Genomic DNA, 7,142 nt, shown 5'->3' with positions numbered 1-7,142 from the left:
AACACACAAATCAAAGGCACCAAGCTTGTTTATCAATGTAATGCATTCTATGTAAAACAAATGTGGTTTTGACAATTTTAGCAAGGAAAAAGAGTGAAAGATGCCCACATATGATAGCTCAAATAAGTACTTTTGGGCATCTAACAACTCTCCCCAACTAGATTCTTGCTTGTCCTCAAGCAAAGTATGCCTCTTGAAGGACAAGAGGATTTGCATTAAGAAAATGGTTTCTCCGAAGTTGGATAAACGGCTCAAACACAAGCGAAATCAGCATATACAAGTTCCCAACGGTTCGAATAAAATAATACACAAGAACTAAAACTTAAATAGCAATGCAAAATATTTATCTATCTACAACAATACTATTCTGAATGAATCATCCTATCTCTCCTCTTCGAATAAGGAATGAAGATTTTACGCGTTTGCAACCGCGGGACTAATCTCACTCTCTAACAAATAATGAAGAAATCAAATAGATTCATACAATGTATAACAATTAAAAATGGTACTGTGGAAGCATAAAGATCACTAAGGGCTTTTCGGTTGAAGCTTGGTTAGGTTAACAAACAAGGGTCATTTCTAAGGCCATTGAAACGAAAGTGCTGATGCAAAAGAGACATTCACATAATTATTCACACTACTCGACTTTGTTTCATTTGTTTCTTATTTGTAACCTTCACAACACATATTCCACAACTCAATTTTTATTTTTCACTATTTTTCTTCCAAGCAAGCATTCATTTTCATTCTTTCTATTTTTGTTCTTTTCTTTCACATCAAATATACAAAACAGATGTTTCTTTTCTATATTTTCTATACATACATTTTTTTTTATGCTTGCTCGGTTTTTCTTTTCTTTTTCAAGAGTTGTGGTACTTACCAATTCTTTTTCGTTCTCCCCAACTTATTTCTTCCACACCCTAAGTGAATGCTCTTAACTTTTTACGGCAAAAGAACAATAATCAAGATTTTCCGGGTTGTAAAAAAAAGATTTTTGAGATCTCGCTTTATTTCAAGCCGAGATTCAACTGTTTAAGCTCAAAGGGGTTAACAAATACTCTCTCTGCTCACAGGTAAGTTGTTTTTGGATGTAGTTGTGCTCAAAAGAAAACAAGTGCCTTGATCATTTCTAATTGCTTCCACAATTTCACAATAATAAAAGACAAAGCATGAATCACATGAATCAACAAAACTTATTAGAATCCAGCATTTAAGTGTACAATGGAGGTTTCCTCACAATTTGTGGTTTTAAGTTCTAGATGAAACATTCATTCAATTATGTTGCAAAAAGACAATATTCAATTTACCAAAAAGAGTAAAGTTCCTAATGCATTCTAAAATTCTAGCCGAAGGTAACCATGTATCTTAGCTTCATTCACTTGTTTATTCTTATCATTGCCATCCAAGCTCGGATGCACCTTCATTGGGTACTTCTTGAGGAGCAACCAATCTAGAAGGGTTTGCCACTCAATCAACCAAAAATTTATTAAACACACAAAATTAAAAACATAAATAAATAACATTAACTGAAAATATAAATTTGTTCATGGGGGACAAAACACCCCAATAGTACAACACCAAAATCAAGATACAAAATCCGAAAATACAAATAGAAATGACATAAAAACTGAAAAAATACAAAAACTTAACCCACTAAGGGCTCAGGACTCCTTCTCACTACCGGCATCAGAACCGGTAGCCTCATCATCAACATCATCATCATCATCAGCATCAGCGCCCACTCCCTCACTATACACTGGCGTGTCCACGGGCCAGTTGGCGTTGAGCAGAAACTGCTCCCGTGTCATCAAAGCATGAGCACCACTACCCTGCAGCTGCAAACGCTGCATAGAGTCGTGCATATCAATCATAGCTCTCTGGGATGCCGCCATCCACTCAACACTGTAGTCACATACAGCCCGCAGGTACGAATCTAGCCTAGGAGTACCATCAGAAGCCCGAGTACTTCCTGAGGCTGCACTGCCACCGGTAGTCTTTGGTCTACAATATTTAGCCACATACCGATCATCGATAGGTGACGGGATCCTTACCTGCCCACGAGACGGAAGTCTCACCCTTGCCTGAATGCATAAACTCATGATCAAACACGGGAAAGCTAGGGGACAATTAACACGAGCCCCCGACTTAAGCCCGCTCTCGACCACGGACTTCAGCTCATTTGCGATGATCCTCGCCACATCGATATCGACATTGGTGATGATGGAATGGACCAAATGTGCCACAGGGATCGGCACAGTAGAGGTGTGGGATTTAGGCTGGATGTTGGTCAAAACCAAGAGCAAAATCAGTTGAGCCATGGGAGTCATGTCCTCCCGGTGATACCTCATTGGAACCCCAGATGGGTTCAGCTCAACAGATTTCCCTGGTAAAAGCAGGGCGGCAGTAATGGCAGGAACATCTCGGTGAAGCCTAAGGTCGGTGTGGTATTGGTCTCTCTGGTCAGCTTCCAGCTGGAGCGGTTCCCCAAGGATTCGGCTGATAGCATCCCGATCAAATGGAATTGGACGCCCGACCACTTTAGATACCCAATTAAAGGGCTCGTCGTCGTCGGCCAGTGCGTTAGCATAAAACTCCCGCACTGTAGCTATGTCGTAATGCTCTAAGGGATTTATCAACCTATCCCACTTCTTCGCGTCAATCAACCCGACAAAGTTTCTGTAAGTGCCCTGTGGGTTGATCAGAAATCGCTTTTCTGGAAGTATTTTTCGCTTCTCCATAGAAATGTATCTGGCGGCCTGCTTCGGGCCGACAAACTTATCTTGGTCAAACTGGATAGGCACGGTCCGGGAAGTAGTCGCTCCCTTTCTTTTCTTAGCCGCTCCAGACCTTGACTCCATTCTGCAAAACATGAGAGGAAACAACACACCAAACAAACAGATTAGACATCAAAGCATAATTTAAAAGACTGCCATGCTCGCTGCTGCTTCGCCTAGCGAAGTGGCAGCGAACGCTCGCCCCAGGCTCGCCTAGCGAGTGCTAGCGAACCTTACGGGTTTTGGGGTTTTTCAGCAAGTTCAGAGATTCTCCCCCAAAACCCGTACTCAAATGGTTCCCACATCAGAACCTAATGATATCTCAAGCAATTAATCGTTCTATGCTATTGAGGATTACCTAATTGCATGCAAAACCTAAAATAAACCTAAATCCCCGGCAACGGCGCCATTTTGTTGAATGTATATTTTAGTGTCGGGTTTTTGTTATCGTATCCACAGGGATTGTAAGATATCACCGCCGTTCGATGGTTGTATTACTTCTAGCTTAAGTAACAATAGGGTTTTGGTTTGTTCTCACGTTATCTTGCATAAAAAGGTAATTAATTGCGGTAAAAGTTTTGGTTTAAATGGATGAGAAATATTGCCAAAGTTAGGGTTCGATGATCACTTTGCATGTATTTGTTCGGTCAACAATGGTATAAACTCCTTTAGATGATAAATTATTTCACAAGGTCCTCCCAATGCGTTTCTCTCGAACACCCATTGTGAGTTTTGCCATTTTGATCCATTGTTTCTCTCGAACACAATCTATCAAAATGACAACTTTTTAGTTCAACCTTATGGTGAACAACATCATTCATTACTATCTCTAGCTAACAAACAAGATTGGATGAAAACCTAGGTCAAGAGTTGGTAAACATCTCTCGATCATAAACCAACACAAAGAGTTTTAAATAGAAACAAAGTTTTCATCATATACTTACCATTAAAGAGTTTACACATTAAGATCCTTACATTTACACACAAAGCTAGTAATCACCTACATCTAACCTTGACAAATGGAGGACTTAGCTACTCATTTTCATGGTAGCTTGGTCGGCAAGTTTCGGAAGAGGGTTGATCAACATCCAAGTCGAATAATCGAGATTGGATGGGAATCCACCTTCTTTTTGTGGAAGATGGTTACAAGATGAAGAGAAATGAAATTTAGGGCACAAAAGCTCCCAAGAACAATGCTGCAAAAATATCTAGAAGAAAGTACAAAAGTGGAAAAAGTTGGTAAAAATGAGGTCTGGTGCTCAAAAGTGGCACCTGTTACTTATAGACCTCTGCTGGGCAGTCATGTTCGCTAGGCGAGCAGAATGGCTCGCCTAGCGAGGGTCTAAAATGGGCACATAAGGCCCCTGCGCCCAGAGAAAACAGGGTCTGCTGAACTGTCATGTTCGCCTAGCGAACATACCTTCGCCTAGCGAAGGACACGCTTCAACCTTCGCCCCAGCGAGGTTGAGAGGTTTTGCTACTGGAATGCTCACTGGGGACTCGCTAGAGCTTCGCCTAGCGAGTGAGTGCTGGCTGCGCTTTTCACCAAAACAGAACAACCTCGCCACCACCTTCGCCTTCAGCTCGCCTGGCGAATTAATTTGACAATTTACTGGAGCTTTTCGCCTGGAGCTCGCCTAGCGAAGCAGTGCTTCGCCTCAGCCTTGCCTAGCGAGCAGGCTGATGAAATGCTTGTATTCTTTGGTTCCTTTGCCAATTTTCTTGTGTCTTCATTTTCAATTAGTTCATGCCTTTTTCCTGCACAATAACACACAAATCAAAGGCACCAAGCTTGTTTATCAATGTAATGCATTCTATGTAAAACAAATGTGGTTTTGACAATTTTAGCAAGGAAAAAGAGTGAAAGATGCCCACATATGATAGCTCAAATAAGTACTTTTGGGCATCTAACACTTATCCATAGCTTGATGATCATGAAATTACCGCTACACCAACTCCTGCAACTCCTCCCCAGAGGACTGTCATCTTCGAGGTTGCTACCTCGACCATTCCTGTTGCTGCTACTCAATCTTGTCCATCTATGCCTGCTGGATTCCCGTGGGGGATGCCACCAAATTTCATGCCTGAAGGGTTTGCACCTACCTTTGCTTCTATGTCGGCATCTAGCTCGGTCATGTCTGTGCCACCTCTTGTTGTTCATACCTTGCCTCTTGTTAAGGACACCATCTACCATTCTGAGCCGTCTGAGGGCCCAGATGTTTATGAGAAGATGGATGAAATGAAGGATCAATTCCTTGAGCTGCTAAAGGAGTTAAAAACATTGAGAGGAAAAGACCTGTTTATGAAGAGTGTTGTTGAACTCTGCTTGGTACCGAATGTAAAGATCTTGATGAAGTTCAAAGTTCCTGACTCATAAAAGTATAAGGGAAATACTTGTCCACTTAGTCACCTTGTTATGTACTCCAGGAAGATGTCAACACAAACTGATAATGATCAGTTACTAATTTTCTACTTCCAAGACAGTTTGACCGATGCTTCTCTGAGATGGTATATGGGGCTAGACAGTGCAAGTGTTCGTAGGTTCAACGATTTGGGTGAACCGTTTGTGAAGCAGTACAAGTATAGTGTGGATATGGAGCCTGATAGAGACCAACTAAGGTCTATGTCTCAGAAGGATAAAGAGATGTTTAAAGAGTATGTTCAAAGATGGAGATAACTTATTGCTCAGATTAATCCTCCATTGGAAGAGAAGTAGATGACGAAGATTTTCCTGAAGACCTTAAGTTCATTTTATTACGAAAGAATGATTGCCAGTGCCCCAACGACTTTACCGAAATGGTAAATATGGGGATAAGGGTAGAGTAGGGAGTTTGTGAAGGATGTTTGTTTAAGGAAGAAGTGTCGTCCAGTAAGAAGTATGGAAGTGGTTTTGCCAAAAGGTAGGAAGTGGAGGCCAATTCAGTATCTATGGGGAGTCAGAGGAGGCCTCATGTCAGAAGAAATCCTCAACCGCGTCAGCATCAACATTAACTTTCATCAGTAATTCCAGTGTTTTCCAACAATTCCAACAATAAAATCAATTCCAATTCAACAACAACAACGTCAACAACAACCGCAACAAAGAACCAACAACAACAACAACAATAATCAACAACAGAACTTCGAGAGGAAGAAAGTCTCTTTTTACCATATTCATATGTCGTATGCCGAAATGTATCCATCTTTGGTTCTCAAGAACCTACTCCAACCAAGAAATCCACCTCAAATTCCAGAGCCACTACCATGATGGTTCAAACCTGAACTCCGTTGCGCCTTTCCCCAGGGAGCTCTTAGCCACAACATTGAGAACTGCTACCCGTTGAAGTACGAAGTACAAAAGCTTATGAATAGTGGAATGGTGTCCTTTTAGGATCGTGCGTCGAATATGAAAGTCATTATGTTGCCTGCTCAAGGTAATGCTTCAGTCAACATGGTAGATGGTTGTCCTGGAGAGTATAACATTTATGATCTTCGCCATATCAGACAGTCTTTGGTTGCAATTCATAGAGATATTTGTTTAGTCAGTGATTGTGAGCATGATCGTGATGGTTGTGTGATATGCAGTGTAAACCCTCGAGGATGTGTCATTGTCAATAGGGATATTTTGAGGTAGATGAATGAAAGGCTTATCCAGATTTGTCAGTCGAGGGATATAGATGATATCAATGTGATAGTGCCAGTGTTCAAGACCCCTGAGCGGGTAGTAATGCAATTTGATAGTAGCAGTAGCAAGAACAACAACATCAGTAGATTGATATCTCCGTTGGTTATACGGTTGGCGGGCCCTGTCCCTTATGCATCCGATAAAGTTGTTCCTTAAAAGTAATTTTCCATAATGGTGGAGAATGGTCAAGAGGTTTTGTTTCCTGTGGAAAATTCTATGGTGAATATAGCTGATATTGCAAAGGTGACCTGTGGCGGTCGTGTCTTCGGTCCGGTCTTTCCGAAGGAGGTAGAGGGTGTTTCAATCAATAAGAAGGTGGATATGTCAATGGTGAATCCAGTTAGTACTCCAGTGTGTCATACTAGTGAATCCAGGAATCTGGATACTAATGATGAGGATGAGGTATTAAGATTAATCAAGAGGAATGAGTTCAATGTGGTGGAGCAGTTGCTCCAAACTTCGTCAAAGATTTTAGTGTTGTCTCTATTGATGAATCTGAAGCACATAGAGAAGCATTGCAAAAAGTACTAGAGCAAGCCTACGTTGAGCATGATGTGACGGTGGATCAGTTTGACCACATTGTCGCTAACATTACTTCTAGCAATAATTTTAGTTTTTGCGATGAAGCGCTTCTTGAGGAAGGTAGGAATCATAATTTGGCACTACAAGTTTCGATGAACTGCAAGGAGGATGCATTGTCTAAT

This window comes from Lathyrus oleraceus, chromosome 3 (genome assembly GCF_024323335.1).
Source record: "Lathyrus oleraceus cultivar Zhongwan6 chromosome 3, CAAS_Psat_ZW6_1.0, whole genome shotgun sequence".
NCBI lineage: Eukaryota > Viridiplantae > Streptophyta > Magnoliopsida > Fabales > Fabaceae > Lathyrus > Lathyrus oleraceus.
Note: the sequence above shows the minus strand (reverse complement) of the source record.